At 39.3% G+C, this 18,090-nt stretch overlaps 1 long non-coding RNA gene across 1 annotated transcript; it reads left to right on the forward strand.

The window, feature by feature from the left end:
- The first annotated feature begins 853 nt into the window (after nucleotides 1-853).
- LOC130459515 (uncharacterized) lies at nucleotides 854-1,808 on the forward strand. The gene is made up of 3 exons (XR_008918939.1): nucleotides 854-901; nucleotides 1,074-1,127; nucleotides 1,558-1,808. It is a non-coding gene; the product is annotated as an uncharacterized lncRNA (long non-coding RNA).
- Nucleotides 1,809-18,090: the final 16,282 nt, after the last annotated feature.

The following is an 18,090-nucleotide window of genomic DNA, read 5'->3' on the forward strand; positions in this document are numbered from 1 at the left end:
AGAGCACCATTAGTAAAAAACGCCTAGTAGTTCTTTAGATTGATAGAAAAAAATAATAGAGACTTCAGATGGTCCTAAGGCCCTTTAGAATATGGGTCAGTTTTATTGCAGTGTGTTTTCCTTACTTTCCAAATCAATAAAGGCGTAATATTTTTCCTAAAAATTTTATTCTAACACTAAATAAACACCAAATGTACTTGCAAAATAAAAAAAAATAAAAAATATAATAATAAAGAAGCGGCCCACTATAGGCCCAACAAACAAAGCCCACTCGGTTTTGAAATAATGCCATGTCACTAGTAGAAAAAAAAACCCTGTTGCAGCCCCCTTGTTGCAGCGTACATGTATTAATACCCTTCAACAAGCAGTAGCTCAACGCGGGTCAAACCCTTTAAAGGGTTATTGCAGCGTACAAATTAAATGCCCCATGCAAAAGAGTTTTTTGCAGCGTACATATTAAAAGCCCCCTGCAATAGCTAGATACTGTTGCAGCGTACATGTCATTGTACCCTGCAATAAGTCCGTGTAACAAAATTTATTTGCTGCAATAATATTATTGTTGATTAATGATTTCATTTAACCAAAATGTCTCTCTCAAAACTTTGGAGTTCCCCGCGCTCAACTCTTCCCTCAGTTTTCAATTCCCTCCGTCGTCGTCAAACTCAGAGCTTGCTCGGTCCTGCGCCGCCGTCGAACTCAGCTTGCTCGGATCCGCCGTCACTCTCCTCGCCGGTGAGTGTCTTTCCTCGCTTCCTCGCCACCCGTCGCGTCCTGTACGTTCTCCGCGCTGAACCATGACTGACATAGTCGCTTAAAACTCAGCTAGCTCGGCCGGTGGTTCCAAGAAAGAACGGTCTGTTCTTCGGTGCTTGCTCGGCCGTCAATCTAATCGCCACAACAAGTAATTCTCTTCCTGTCCCCTTTTGATTTTCGTTTTCAGAATTAGGGTTTGTACAATTTTTTTTCTTTTGCTAGTTGTTCAATTCGTTCTAATTATATTCAGAATTTTCTCTTTTTCCTCTTAATTTTACTTAGTCGTTCAAGTCGTTGCACTTAATTTTTGAAGATTGTAGCTGCCTGCAGGAATCTATCATCGTGCTTGTCTGGATTTCAACAACTGCATTAAGGTATTGATATATCTAATTATATTCATAGAGTTTCTCTTTTTCCTCTTTTAAAAGTCTGAGGCCAGCTCATAGGAAGTCATAATTTCTGTATCTTTGGCAATTGAAAAGTTCAATTTTCGGCATTATTTAAGAATTATAGATAAATTACAAGTTGGTATGTAATTTGAATGCAATTTGAAAAAACGTTGGATTTGATTCTGGAACACTTCTTTTCTAATCACCTTTTTGGTTTTCTTTTTGTTTGTATTATCTGATAATTTAATTGTAAAGTCGATGAAAATGTTTGCTGGAATATCTGTAACCCTTTTGGATTAAATTGATTTACTTCATGGCAATACGCTGACACATAACTGAAGTTTATAATTTTGATACCAATTGAACATGCAGGAGTTTGAGCAGTTTCTTATTTTGTGATTTTTTGAAAATGCAGGCTTCTATTTTGTTGTTGACACCAGCATTTGCAAGGCTTATTTTGCGACTTAATCTTCAGCCTCCTGAATTTGTTACTGGTACTTATTATTTTGAGTTGGTCTTATGAAGTATTACATTTACATTTACTCTCTTTCGCCTAGTTACAATCAGATCTGTCTGTTCTTTTAGACTTTGAGTTAGCGCTCCCTAGTCAAATCCTATTCTGCTATGGTTCCAGCTAGCCTCTTGCTTGTAGGGGATAAGAAAAGGTAGAGTTACCCAAAAAACCATTCGCAAAGTAATCGATTTTTGTGCCTGGAAGTCTACGATTACTCATTGGCGCCAACTACATGAGTCATGAATCAATGAGTCATGAATCTGAGTTAAAGCTATAAACAAGGCAGCTATGAAAAAAATTGACAACTAAATTGACAAGTAGCTTCCATATGAGAAGCTGGTGAAATTAAAATACACTAGAACAGATATGCAACTCATATTAGCAATTGGAGCTGTAGAACACTCAATATTATAACTTATTTTTTCATACTCCGGATAAAATGATGCATACTACAAAGCAATAAATCATTGGTAGAACTTGAAATGATACATTCCCGGGCCATAAAACTGTTGTTAGCTTCTACGTGGTTTTCATTGTTAGTAACTTGAAATGATATATTCCCGAGCCATAAAACAGTTGTTAGCAATGCAATCTCCCTGTCTTCCTGAAGTGATAATTAAGTGAAGACGAATGCGCTTAAGATGTTTGAAACAAGCAGACTGCAGAATACAATTTTTATCATCGTGAAAAAATTTCGATCACCTGTACTTATGGAAGTTCAGTACATCGTCAATGACCAAGTAATTACTCTGACTTAGATGGTTGTATTCATTCGCCATTTTTTATGTTCAATCTACCTGCAACGACATTTAAGTGGCAGTGACGACAAATTAATAGCTAGAATGATGGACAAATGAAGGGGTCTTGGGGAAGGGGTCATGCATGAATTATTTTCATCAAGAGGAAGGTTGAGGCGAGGGGTGGTTGGTGTCAAGGATTTGGATTTTTTAATGGTTATTTAAGTTCCATTTTTGTGTTGTTTCTACATTTAAGGAAACACTATTGTCTATTGAAAGGGGTAGTTGCTGACTTGCTGCATCACAAACATCAATTTATCTTTTGTCTGCAGAGTCTGCACTATACAGAATATATACTGGTACTATAATTAGTTATCTCTGTAACTTATTTATGTATTCCATAATTGCTAATCTGAAACAGTGATTTATTCTCTGTGCAGTAAGTTAGGTTAGAAGTTAGCTACATTATTCTCTACTCCGTCCTTGGATTTTTGAAGGATTTAGTATATATTAATGTTAGGGGATCTATTAATCTGTTTTGTTTGTTTTGTTTTTAGGATCTCTTTTAGTTTGATGGTATTACTAGCTAGTTTCTTGAATCCAATATCCATTTCATGTCGAGATGTGAAATGATCAGGTGTTTATGATAGTTTCAGTAGGTTAGCTTATGGTCTCTTGTTATGTGAATTTGTAATTCCCTCTTTTGCGCTCATATGAGCCTTTCCTTGGCTTATTGTTGATGATTCTATAGGGTTCATGCAAAAGTGGTTTTCCACTTTATTCTCTTCTTGTTGAGATTTATTGGACGACTCAACTGATTAGTATATATATCGCTCAAGTTATTGGTCAACGGCAGCATGTAGAGAAATATTACCGTGTTTACAAAGATGAACAGTAAGTGCGTGCTTATATTCTTGCTACTTTATGCTATTGCCCCTATAACCCTATGGTGGTTTGCTGTCCGTCTTGCATCTCCTTAGCTAGGCGAATACATCAGTGACACTAATAACTAATTTTATTCGCACTTACAGTGTCGTTGTATGTCTATCTGTCAATAGCTTTCATGTACTAATTGTAATTTGCTTAAAATATGCAGTCACCGTTGGTTTTTTTCCAAGGAAGTGAAAAAGGTGGACATGCTGACAGATGACTTGGTATGTCTTTAAATTGCTTTTTATTTACCATAATTATAATTAGCCTTATACATCATGCAAACTAGTCATCTCCTGCTTGTGAAATACCCCCTCGCAAACACAATTATTAAACTGATTTTATTTCTATGTGGAGTTTGAGTTTTCTATGTAGAGTTTTCTCATTTCAAACTTATAACATAATTCATACGATTAGTTTTAAGTTTCCAAGACTCAATCCAATCTATTTATTCACATTTGAGACTTGTTTGGTCGGTATAGGTCATATTTAGGCTAAAATAAGGCATTTTCGCTCCCAATTTTGAGCTAGATAACCTAAGGACTCATTTCAAACTTATTACATGATTAATATGCTTAGTTTTAAGTTTTCAATACTCGTTCCAATCTATTTATGAAAATTTAAGGATAATTGGATCGTTATAGGTCATATTTAGGCTAAAATGACATTTTCGCTCCTAACTTTGAACTAACGAACCTAAGAACTCATTTCAAACTTACTACATGATTCATATGATTAGTTTTAACTTTCCAAGACTTAATCCAATCTATTTATGCACATTCGAGACTTCTTTGGCCGTTATAGGTCATATTTAGGCTAAAATGGCATTTTCGCTCCCAACTTTAAACTAACGAACTTAAGAACTAATTTCAAACTTATAACATGATTCATATGATTATTTTTAAGTTTCCAAGACTCAATCCAATCTATTTATGCACATTTGAGACTTGTTTGGTCGTTATAGGTCATATTTAGGCTAAAATAAGGCATTTTCGCTCCCAATTTTGAACTAGATAAGCTAATGATTCATGTCAAACTTATTACACGATTAATATGCTTAGTTTTAAGTTTTCAATACTAGTTTCAATCTATTTATTCACATTTAAGGATAATTGGATCGTTATAGGTCATATTTAGGCTAAAATGACATTTTCGCTCCCAACTTTGAACTAACGAACCTAAGAACTCATTTCAAACTTACTACATGATTCATATGATTAGTTTTAACTTTCCAAGACTTAATCCAATCTATTTATGCACAATCGAGACTTCTTTGGCCGTTATAGGTCATATTTAGGCTAAAATGACATTTTCGCTCCCAACTTTGAACTAACGAACTTAAGAACTAATTTCAAACTTATAACATGATTCATATGATTAGTTTTAAGTTTCCAAGACTCAATCCAATCTATTTATGCACATTTGAGACTTTGGTCGTTATAGGTCATAGTTAGGCTAAAATAAGTCAGTTTCGCCCCCAATTCATAACTAGATAACCTAAGGATTCATTTCAAACTTATTACATGATTAATATGATTAGTTTTAAATTTCCAACACTCGTTCCAATCTATCTCTGCACATTCGAGACTTCTTTTGCCGTTATAGGTCATATATAGGCTAAAATGTCACTTTCGTTCCCAACTTTGAACTAACGAACCTAAAAACTCATGTCAAACTTAAATACATGATTCATATGATTAGTTTCAACTTTCCAAGACTTAATCCAATCTATTTATGCGCATTTGAGACTTCTTTGGCCGTTATAGGTCATATTTAGGCCAAAATGACATTTTCGCTCCCAACTTTGAACTAACGAACTTAGGAACTAATTTCCAACTTATTATATGATTCATATGATTATTTTGAACTTTTCAAGACTCAATCCGATCTATTTATGCACATTTGAGACTTGTTTGGTCGTTATAGGTCATATTTAGGCTAAAATGAGACATTTTCGCTCCTAACCTTGTACCAAGGAACCTAAAAACTCATTTTAAACCCTTTACATGATTAATATGGTTAGTTTTAAGTTTTCAAGACTTCTTCCAATCTATTTACGCACATTTAAGTCTCATTGGGTCGTTATAGGTCATATTTAGACTAAAATGACATTTTCGTTCCAACTTTGAACTAAAGAACCTAAGGACTTATTTCAAACTTTTTACATGATTAATATGCTTAGTTTTAAAGTTTTCAATACTCATTCCAATGTATTTATGCACATTTAAGGCTCATTGGGTCGTTATATGTCATATTTAGACTAAAATGACATTTAATCTAATGCTCCCATTAAATTTTTGTTTTTGAAGGTCTATACTACGAGGAATGCGCCTTATGCTAGTGAGGAAATTGATGTGGTTCCTGAGCAATGGGCTAAGTTTTTTACCAGCAAGTATTTATTATTGGCCTGAGCGCGTTTGATCGAGTTGGCTTAGATGTTATAGAACAATCTTTTATATTAAAATGTATGCGTACGTTGAAATTGGAACATACATATTTTTGAATGTACTACATGCACTTTGTTTTGGGATATATAATATACAAAACACCAGTTATTGTTTTTATAATTGTTATACAGGTTGCGATATTATTAGCGATATTATTAGTGATATTATTATTGTTGTGACAGGTTTCTATATTTGTGTGCAAGGCACTCCAGATATCCCTAAATAAATTAAAAAAATTCCGCCTAAAGCTCTTTGTTGCAGCGTACATATATATGTACGCTGCAACAAGGGTGTAAAATTTAGCAAAAATCATTACCTGTTACAGCGTACAAAGAGATGTTCGCTGCAACAGAATGGGTTTTTTGCAGCGTACACCAATTTGTACGCTGCAACAAGTCTAGATTTTGGCCAAATTTTACACACTTGTTGCAGCGTACATATAAATGTACGCTGCAAAAAAGCACTTTTCGCAGCGAACAATGTACGCTGCAACAAGTTCAGACTTGTTGCAGGCCCCCCAGTTGCAGCATACGATGTACGCTGCAACAGGGGTCTAAAAGCCCGCTGCAATAAGGGTTTTTTCTACTAGTGTGTGAACCAGTTCCCGAAACCCACAAAATAAACCACACTAGCCAACCAATGTCATCATAAGAGCCAATCCATGCAACCCAAAATAAAAAAGAAATCAAAAATTTAAAACAAATGCAAATGTTACCAAAAAAATAAATTCACAAAACATAGAATCCACCAACAGCTTTCACATAGATTCCATCATACCCTCCACAAAGATCTTCATAAGTTCCGCACCCTAACTCCATTTTCAAAACTGTTTTGAGTCACCAATAGAAAAAATTAATCTGGACAAAAATGCGTTTCACGCTAACAGTAAAAAAAGCCTCCAAAATAGCCTCAAAATTAACTTTAACTACGAAGCAAAATATCAAGGCACAAAAAACGAAATAGAAATAAACGCAAGAACATGTGAAGCAAAAACGTCAAAATTGACCGCCCAAGTTATTTTCAGCGCCCAGGGCTGGGCGCCGAAATTTCTGACGCCCCAACCTGGGCGTTGAAACTCTCTGCCTGCCAAAAGTTTTCCTTTTTTCGAAAAGTGCTCGTCATTTTTTCCGCACACAACGGAAAAATAACGAACACTTGGGGGGTACAGTACGTATCCAAATAGGTTTACCAACAAATTGGTCGAATTTTACGCAACCTATGGAAAACGGCAGATGAAAAATGGCAAATACTTCACTCATTTGACCGATTAAGTAATATGTTTCCACTTCAGGACATATCTACCGAAATCCGGCATACTAGAACTTATTCTAAAAGCTAAGAACTACGCGCGACCTGATTCTGACAAGATACGTAGGCAATCCTTACCAAGGATTCGGTCCAAATAATAATAAAAAATTATATTCTTTGTGTAAAAAGTGTTCGACATATAAACAAAATTGAATGGAAACTAAAAAATACGCCTTTATTAAAATATAATAAGAAGGAAAACAAAGTGCTAGGAATAAAAAACAAACACAACTGAAATAAATAGAGGGCACCTACACCCTAGCAAAGAACTACACTACTCTAGTTCTTCCGGATCATCAAATAAAGTCTTGAAGAGAGCAATGTTCGCAGGATCCACCCCCATAGTCTTCTGCGCTGCCCCAATATCAATCTCCATAAGAACTGGCTCCTGGACACTAACTTCCAAAGATGTCAAAGCTTTAGAAACATTCTCAGTTATAGCCCGCTCAGCCTCAAGGGCACAAACAGTGGTGGGAGAAGGATTATTATCATCAACTGGACTAGCCACTGTTTCTACAGGCGGCTGAGCCTTCCTAACCCATATATACATTGTTCCGGCGACGATCTCCGCGAGAGCTTGCATTTCTTTTAACAACAGCAGGCCCCTTCATGTTAGGCATCTTTTTAGGCCTGACACTGGAACGGGGAAGAACTTCCTTTCGCTTTCGATCAGGACGAGCTTTCACAGTCTTAAAACTATAGGTACGAGGTCTGGCAGAATCAGGACCCTCATACTTAACACGAATACGAGGTATCAAAAGCTCAGCCGGCTCCCCATTACGAGCCTCGGTCCTCACATCATTGTCATCGGAACTCATCCACAACTTATAGTTTTCAGAAAGACCCACAAACCCATTTGTAGCTACAGCCCAACGCGGAAGACCATCATAATACCTAGCCCACGCTAAGACCCGTGTTTGAGCAAAGGTCGTGGTACCGTATCAGAAAAGGGGATAGTCTGCCTTAAACCATATTGACGCATGACTCGGTAAGGGAAAATATAAATGGGACAAGATAGCCCCAACAAAGAAATATAAACCGATACATCAGGCCCCCCTGTCATAGTAGTCAAACCCCACCATGGTACCACCCACTTAATAGAACAAATGCCATAAGTAAAAAAAGGAGGTCCATTCGGCCTCGTCCTGGCCTTGGTGCAAGTATTTTCGGTTACCCAAAGCTATAGGGCGATAATGTTTAGGATCGGCAGGAGCTTCCAAAAGTCTAAGCCGTTCCGCAAGCCAAATCTGCAAAAATAGGTACGATCGAATCAAAAGAATGAAAAGAAAGAAAGAAGGTTACTGGGGCGCAGTTTCAATGCCCAGGACCAGGCGCCGATTATTCCAGCGCCCAGCCCTAGGCGTTGAAACTCAGCCCCAGGCAAGAGAAATATATAAAAATGGCGTATGTGTGCGCAAAGGAAAAAATAGATTACCTGCAGTAATAGGGGGCTTCCCTTAAAAATTTCGGATTTGGCATCCTTCTTCAGCTCATCCGCACTCAGCAAAGTCTCAGCAACAACCAACGGCATAATAGAATAGCAACTTTCCATCTGGCTAATCAAGAGGATCAGCCTTATGTCACCGAACTCACCAATATTATTCGACAGCAAATAATGATTCAACAAGCAAAATACAAGGGCTCGAATGTTCAATTTTTTTTCGGTCATATTCTTACTAGGCCTAAAATGATGTTTTACGAGTTTTGCCAAGTTAACCTTATCGTCTACAACAAGTTCAGCAAACATGTTATCATCTAGCCCTAGGAAAGCCCTTATGGTTGTTTTACCCTCTTCAGTAGTGCCAGGGGTAACAGGAGTAACATTAGTAGGATAACCAAGGATCGCAGCAAATTCATCAGGCAAAGGACATATTTCATTGCCCCGAAAGGAAAAAACATGATGATCAGAGTCCCAAAAGTTTAGGGCAGCATGCAGAAAATTATAATCAATATTAATTTGTTGTAAGCCTAAAAGTGCCTCTAAGTGGTATTCTTTTAACAAAGCTTTTTCTGTGGGAGTAAGGGCTCGTAGCCAACGCCTAACAGTCCGTTGGAGTGAGAAAGTAGGGATCGACATGGCAAAAGCAGTAAATAATTAGAGCACAGCAAAAAAGAGAGAAAGAATTTGAGAGTGGTGGAAAATAAGGACGTACCTAGCCCCTATATATAGCTGAACGCACCCAATAAACATCCTGATCCCATTCGGAAACGTGTTTAGAAATCCGAAAATCAAATATTACCAAGAAAGAACTTTCAGCGCCCACCTCTGGGCGCCGAAATTTTGAACGCCTGAGCTTGGGCGCTGAAAATGCAGCCCAAGGCCCAGATTTCACAAAAACACGGAATAGGAAAGGACTTAAGACCGTGTTGCTAAAACACGAGGCCCTATTACAAGTAAGATCAAGCCCAAAGCACCTTTAGCTCCCAAATAAGCAAAAAATAATAATAACATTGAAACTTGGTCGAAACTTAGACTCATCTCAGAAAACGCTCATGTACACTTTTCAAAAAAAAAGCAAGTTAAATATCATGGTCATTCTTCGAAACACCAAAAATATGTGTCGTCAAGTCATTGGTTTTCCAAATAGAAAATGTCTGTCTGTCAAAGGGATAATCCGGGCCAAGCCAAAACCGGATGTCGCCTGAAAGCTAAAGTCGCACTCCACGGCTTCACTAAAATAGCACACTACTATAGGAGGTCGCTCGCACATACGAGCGTGACCCCGAACATGATTACGAGACGCGAAAACCAACCGACGAGCCCCAACACTTGGGGGCTCGCGAAAAGTGGACTCCAACAAAGAGCGTGCAATCAAAATCACATTCCCAGACTGCACCACGCACCATAACATGTTTGGATATCTGAAAAAAAATATTGTTAAACAAATATACACAATGTGGACCCACTTATAGGACACATCTAATCAGGAAATATTACGACCCACCAACAGGTTGTAATCACAAAAGCCCTTCTACATAGGCAAAATAAGAAATTCAAAATGGGCTCGCCCACCCTCAGCGGGCGGGGTCTGCGTTACTAGCCGCGCAGGTCCTCAGTTTTCGAAAAATAAAGTCTTCAAATTTAAAATAGGCTCGCCATCTTCAGCCGGCAGGGTCTACGGCGCAAAACACGTAGGTCCTTATTTTCAAAAAAAAAACATAATAAAATTTCAAACAGATTCGTCCACTTCTATCGGACGGGGGGTCCACCCTCAGCGGACAGGCTCGCCATCTTCAGCCGGCGGGGTCTACGTCACAAACCGCGTAGGTCCTTATTTTCAAAAAACAGATTCGTCCACTTCTATCGGACGGGGGGTCCCCCTCTGAGGACAGGCTCGCCATATTCAGCCGGCGGGGTCTACGTCACAAACCGCGTAGGTCCTTATTTTCAAAAAACACATTCGTCCACTTCTATCGGACGGGGTGTCCACCCTCAGCGGACAAGGTTCGCCACCTTTAGCCGGCGGGGTCTACGTCACAAACCGCGTAGGTCCTTATTTTCAAAAACATCAAACAGATTCGTCCACTTCTATCGGACGGGGGGTCCCCCTCAGAGGACAGGCTCGCCCACCTTCAGCGGGCGGGGTCTGCGTCACTAACAGCGCAGGTCCTTAGTCGCTGCAGCGATAACTTTTATTGGTTTTCCCTTTTTCCAAAAATTAAAGGAATGGTTTGTTGGATTTTCCTTCGTTTTACATCCTATAAAAACAAGGGGGTTTTCTCGTTTAGCTAGCCCTGAAAATGAGAATCTTTAAAAATGTTTTACCTCGTGATTGGGCTTGGCCAGGCCCAATTACACTTTACAGCTTTAATTTCGAAAACATCTGTAGTTACTCCCAATGACAAAGTGAGGGAGTTTCTACGCATCTTTAGATCCTTCCAATGACAAAGTGAGGAAGTTTCTATACTATCAGTTGACAAATCCCAATGACACGTGAGGGATATGTCGACACTTCAAGTGATGACCCTTAAGTCAAATGTTATCACTCGGGGGCTCGTGAGACCCTCGCAAAACAGGTCACATACACCATGGCTTGTGTGACGCACTCCGTCTAATACTTTGACCATCTTCTTACTCCAAGACTCAGTCAAAGTGGGGGCTAACTGTAGACACCTACTTTTGTCCCCATTCCCGCAAGGGAAAGGTTCGATGATGAAAGCATAAAAACTCCACTTGACAACGCATCTCCTATAAAATAAACGAATCTCGATTCCCTATTTCATTTCACCCGAAACCTGCTATTTATGGAAACCTGCTAAAAATAGTAACTGCCGTAAAAGGTAGCTTCTAAAAGTGGCAAATCATAAAAGATAGAAACCTGTCAGAATTAGGTGTTTCATTCCAACATAAATCCTAAATGAGATAGAAAACTGCGAGAATCCTATTCCTAATAGGATTCGGAAATAAGAGTTACGTATTAATTAAAATCCTAACGAGCCTAGAGTTCGTAACGGGCCCAGACGCATTCCGTCACAAATTGATACGCGCTAAAAGACTCAAATTAATCTCAAACTCTACGGATTTTAGAATCCGAATCTGACTAAACAAAAACTGCCCAGACCCTATTTTCAACGCCTGGCTCTGGGCGCCGAAATATTCGGCGCCCAGGCCTGGGCGCTAAAAATACCTGGGTACATCTCTTTTCCTAATTCTTTGTGGATTAGAACTATGCAATTCTATCTTTCCACAAACTCTTCCCTATAAATAGGCCCCTAGTTTCGACATGAAACAACACACAACAACACATAATATACTCTGAGTATTGACTCTAAACCCCTTAGCCTAAGCCTCTCGCTGCGAAACTGTTCACGCGTTCTGTCGCAATCGATCCATAAATCGAACAGAACGTATCCTGTCCCATAATGGAGATTCGTTAAATAAAAAAAAGAAATAGCAAAGTCAAAGTGGTTAGTTTTCTGAGAACCGTGACGCACCTCTCAAGGGTGCGTCGTAATGTGTCCCTTTTCGATGATTTAATTGCTTTCCTCGCCCTTTTTATGAACTGTTAAACTAACCTAATATGATTGTTCTATCACGCCTAATAAATATAATATTTTTGGGAAATCGGATTATCATGCTAGGTCCCTTAATGCTATTTAAATCAGATAATCACGATCGAATTAGTATTATATGCTGCATATTGCTAAAATCAATTCAGATTAGTTTAATAGTTAACGCATGTCCCTTCAATTATTTATGCTGAGCTAGTAAGGATATCCTGCCTCTGGAGTTATCGACGAGCGAATTACTCCTCTCGGTAGTTACAGTCCCCCGAACCCTCAATCTCTACCTTGCGGGTGTATATTGAGAGATCCCCACACCAGGGATCACAAGGGAACCTACGGCCGTCGTGGTCAAACATAATTGCACCCCTTTATGTCACGATAACCGGGTTTTGTCAGTTTTTCTCATTGTTGTTAAAAACTGAATGGCGACTCCTATATTACTAGTCAATTTAGTGTATACTCACAGGAAATTCAATTACACTTGATTGAATAAAAAGAATCGTCACACCCACGAGGGACAAGGTCACGCATTAGCCTCGCACTTTTTCGACCCCCTCACAGAACCACCTACCTCAAAGAATAATCAAAGACCCACCGCGAAACCTCAGTTCGGCATGCCTCAAAGTGTCGGACAACCAAGAGAAACACCAAAACCCAAAACTACGGTAACCCAAGTCAGATTGTCCAAGTCCCAACTGTTGCCTCGTTGGCGCGTCTGGGAGCTCAGTTCTCAGCAGACCAAATGCGTACAGCTTTAACCCCCCCCCCCCCCCCCGACACAAACCAGAAGGCCACCCCCAGAGGAAGAGGTCGAGCAAAGGAGGAAACGCCCAGACCTCAGAACAGTCCTCATGTCTGGAGAAGGAATTTACAGCAAAACATGGAGGGTGCAGACTCTCAGGAATACGAGGCGGAGAGTACCACCCCTAGCAGAGCTCGACCCAGAGCAGGAACATAACAAGGACCAAGTCTAATGCATCGCTTTATATCAGGTATTCTGAACCCCATTCGAGCTATAGTTAAGCCTGATAACTCTCCTTTTTGTGATGAAATCCTCTCCGAGAAAATAGAGAAGATAAAAATGCCCACATGCAAGTACTCTGGGAAGACATATCCAGTTAACCATCTATCAGCCTTTTGAGGACACATGATGTTGTATACCAACACAGATTCTATGTGGTGTAAGGTATTTGTTAGGTTATGATACATATGACAAAACATAAATCATGCGGAAAAACCATAAAGCCAGGAAAGCATATTATTTACACATAATCATTTAGCATAGTTTAGATGCATACACTTTGTTGCGTGCCCTCCCTAGCTGCGCCCGAACCGAACAAGAACAAGTCTTTAGGACTCCAAGTGTCGTCCCTCCGTAGATAGTCCACAGCACGTCCGGATCCGCCTTAAGCTTGACCAACTAGAATCGCCCTTAAGGTACTTAGAATTTTCGGCTATTGTAGGCAATTATATGACTGAATTTTTGCTCTCAAAAATCACTTTGAATACTTGAATACTCGATATAAATTATGAGCCCTTAACTCATATTTATAGACCATGAAATAAGTAATCGAATCCTACTAGGATACGAATTAATTAAATTAGAATCCTAGTAGAATTCTTATTTAATTAATTTATCTTTTAGGATTAGGAATTTTAATCATTAAACAAATCCTATACTCTTTAGGTTTCGTATGTGAACACAAACTCTACACGAGCATGACCCGCAAGCGTGCAGGCCATGCCCGCGCATAGCCCACACGGCCGCTCGGCCCACGCGAGCTACAAGCCCACACGAGCTGCAGCAATGCTCGCAGCCCACTGCTCGCAGCTGCGCGCGCTGCCACGGCCAGCTGGGCCTGGCCTTGCGCTGGGCCTGGCGTGGCCTTGGCTGTTCGTGTGGCGCGCTTGGCTTGCTGGGCGATGGCCTGGCTTCGTGCTGGGCCCTCGTCCGGCAGGCCTCGTCCGATGTTTATTCGTACGATACGCTTCCGATTAAATTCCCGATTCCGGAATTTATTTCCGATACGAACAATATTTAATATTTTCGATTCCGGAATTATTTTCCATTTCGAACAAATATTTAATATTTCCGTTTCCGGATTTATTTTCCGATTCCGATAATATTTCCGATTCTGACAATATTTCCGTTTCCGGCAATATTTCCGATTCCGGCAATATTTCCATTTTCGATAATATTTTCCGATACGTACCATGTTTCCGTTTCCGGCAACATCTACGACTTGGATAATATTTATATTTCCGATACGATCCATGATTTAGTATTGAGGATTTAGTGTCTAATAATTTTAATGAAATTTACTTATGACAGATTTTCATCTCTTACAGTAAAGTTTCATAGGTCTTGTCCGATACTAGTCTTCCCAAAGTAAGTATCTATGCAAATGATTATGACATTTCCATGTCCACATAGTTCAAGAAACAGAACTACTAGTCATCTTGCATTCTAATCGTCTAACGTTTTCTATGCGTCCAATTTTATAGAAAACTCCGACTAGGGACCATTTTCAACCTTTGACATTCAAGTTCACTTGATAGACATTTCTTAGTCACATGACTGGTCCTGACAGTCTATCTTGAATATATCGCCAAATTGAAGGGACTCATCATTTAATAAACCAAAAATTAAATGGAAAAATGAATTCTCTTCATTTATTGTGAATGATTAACCAATAATGTTTTACAAAGATTTAAACTCTAAAACTTTAAAACATTAAACAAGGATTTCAAAGTCATTCTCTAATATGCTTGATTCCCATAGCTGCAGTGTGCGAGTTGTGCTTCGCCTGCGGCAGAGGTTTAGTCAATGGATCTGATATGTTGTCATCAGTTCCAATTTTGCTTATTTCGACTTCATTTCTTTCAAAGAACTCTCGTAGAAGGTGAAATCTACGAAGTACATGCTTGACTCTCTGGTGGTGTCTAGGCTCCTTTGCCTGTGCAATAGCTCCGTTATTATCACAATACAGGGCTATTGGTCCTTTAATGGAGGGGACTACACCAAGTTCACCTATGAACTTCCTTAGCCATATAGCTTCCTTTCCTGCTTTATGTGCAGCAATGTACTCCGCTTCAGTTGTAGAATCCGCAATGGTGCTTTGTTTAGCACTTTTCCAGCTTACTGCACCTCCGTTGAGGCAGAAGACAAACCCAGACTGTGATCTGAAATCATCTTTGTCGGTTTGGAAACTTGCGTCCGTATAGCCTTTAACAATTAATTCATCATCTCCACCATAAACCAGGAAGTCATCTTTGTGCCTTTTCAGGTACTTCAGAATATTCTTGGCAGCCGTCCAATGCGCCTCTCCTGGGTCTGACTGGTATCTGCTCGTAGCACTGAGTGCGTACGCAACATCCGGGCGTGTACATATCATAGCATACATTATTGAACCAATCAATGATGCATATGGAATCCCATTCATTCGTCTACGCTCATCAAGTGTTTTTGGGCACTGAGTCTTGCTTAGAGTTATTCCATGAGACATGGGTAGGTAGCCTCGCTTGGAGTCTGCCATCTTGAACCTATCAAGCACCTTATTGATATAAGTGCTTTGACTAAGTCCAATCATCCTTGTAAATCTTGATGCCCAATATGTACTGTGCTTCTCCTAGATCTTTCATCGAAAAACATTTCCCAAGCCAAATCTTGACAGAGTCCAACATAGGAATGTCATTTCCGATAAGTAATATGTCGTCGACATATAATACTAGGAAAGCAATTTTGCTCCCACTGACCTTCTTGTATACACAAGATTCGTCTGCGTTCTTGATGAAACCAAAGTCACTGACTGCTTCATCAAAACGTATATTCCAGCTCCTGGATGCCTGCTTCAATCCGTAGATTGACTTCTTTAGCTTGCATACCTTTTTAGCATTCTTTGGATCCTCAAAACCTTCAGGCTGTGTCATAAACACAGTTTCTATTAAAACGCCGTTTAAGAAAGCAGTTTTGACATCCATCTGCCATATTTCGTAATCGTAATATGCAGCGGTTGCTAACATTATCCGAATAGACTTTAGCATTGCAACTGGTGAAAAGGTATCATCGTAATTTACACCGTGGACTTACCTGTAACCTTTTGCAACCAATCTAGCTTTGAAAACTTCAAGTTTCCCATCCTTGTCCTTTTTCAGTTTCAAAACCCATTTGCTTCCAATGGCTTGGTAGCCATCTGGCAAATCGACCAAATTCCATACTTGGTTTTCAGACATGGAGTCTAATTCAGATTGCATGGCTTCTTGCCATTGCTTGGAGCTAGGGCTCGTCATAGCTTGTTTGTAAGTCGCAGGTTCATCACTTTCAAGTAATAGAACGTCATAGCTCTCATTCGTCAAAATACCTAAGTACCTTTCCGGTTGAGATCTATATCTTTGCGATCTACGCGGGGTAACATTTCTAGATTGACCATGATTCTCACCAGATTCTTCTAAAGATCTCTGAGTTTCATCCTGAATGTCATCTTGAGCATTCTCTAGAGTTTGTTGTTCGACTCGAATTTCTTCAAGGTCTACTTTTCTCCCACTTGTCATTTTGGAAATGTGATCTTTCTCCAAAAAGACACCATCTCGAGCAACAAACACCTTGTTCTCAGATGTATTGTAGAAGTAATACCCCTTTGTTCCTTTAGATAGCCCACAAGGATACATTTGTCAGATTTTGGATGAAGTTTGTCTGAAATTAATCGTTTGACGTATACTTTACATCCCCAAATCTTAAGAAAAGACACATTTGGAGGCTTTCCAAACCATAACTCACATGGAGTCTTTTCGACAGCTTTAGACGGAGCTCTATTTATAGTGAGTGCAGCTGTATTTAGTGCATGTCCCCAAAATTCTAATGGAAGTTTGGCTTGACCCATCATTGACCTGACCATGTCTAGCAAGGTTCTGTTTCTCCGTTCCGACACACCGTTCCATTGTGGTGTTCCAGGAGGAGTCAATTCTGATAGAATTCCACATTCTTTCAGATGGTCATCAAATTCATAGCTCAGATATTCACCGCTTCTATCAGACCGCAGTGCCTTAATCTTCTTGCCTAATTGATTCTCTACTTCACTCTGAAATTCCTTGAATTTGTCAAAGGACTCAGACTTATGCTTCATTAGGTAGACATAACCATATCTACTGAAGTCATCAGTGAAAGTGATAAAGTAGCTGAAACCACCTCTAGCATTTGTACTCATTGGTCCACATACATCTGTATGGATTAAACCCAATAGTTCATTTGCTCTTTTTCCAACTTTAGAGAAAGGTTGCTTTGTCATTTTGCCAAGTAAACATGATTCGCATTTACCATAATCCTCTAAGTCAAATGGTTCTAGAATTCCTTCCTTTTGAAGTCTTTCTAAGCGTTTCAAGTTTATATGGCCTAATCGACAATGCCACAGATAGGTGAGATCTGAATCATCCTGTTTGGCCCTTTTGGTATTTATGTTATAAACTTGTTTGTCGTGATCTAATAAATAAAGTCCATTGACTAATCTAGCAGATCCATAAAACATCTCTTTAAAATAAAACGAACAACTATTGTCTTTTATTAAAAAGGAAAATCCCTTAGCATCTAAGCAAGAAACTGAAATGATGTTTTTAGTAAGACTTGGAACATGGAAACATTCTTCCAGTTCCAAAACTAGCCCGGAGGGCAACGACAAATAATAAGTTCCTACAGCTAATGCAGCAATCCGTGCTCCATTTCCCACTCGTAGGTCGACTTCACCCTTGCTTAACTTCCTACTTCTTCTTAGTCCCTGTGGATTGGAACATAAGTGTGAGCCACAACCTGTATCTAATACCCAAGAAGTTGAATTAGCAAGTATATAGTCTATAACGAAAATACCTGAAGATGGAACGACTGTTCCGTTCTTCTGATCTTCCTTTAGCTTCAAGCAATCAATCTTCCAATGCCCCTTCTTCTTGCAGTAGAAGCATTCGGATTCAGAAGTGGGTTGACTGACCTTCCTCTTTACAGATTTGGCGCCAGTTTG

This window comes from Spinacia oleracea, chromosome 4, assembly GCF_020520425.1.
Source record: "Spinacia oleracea cultivar Varoflay chromosome 4, BTI_SOV_V1, whole genome shotgun sequence".
Lineage (NCBI taxonomy): Eukaryota > Viridiplantae > Streptophyta > Magnoliopsida > Caryophyllales > Amaranthaceae > Spinacia > Spinacia oleracea.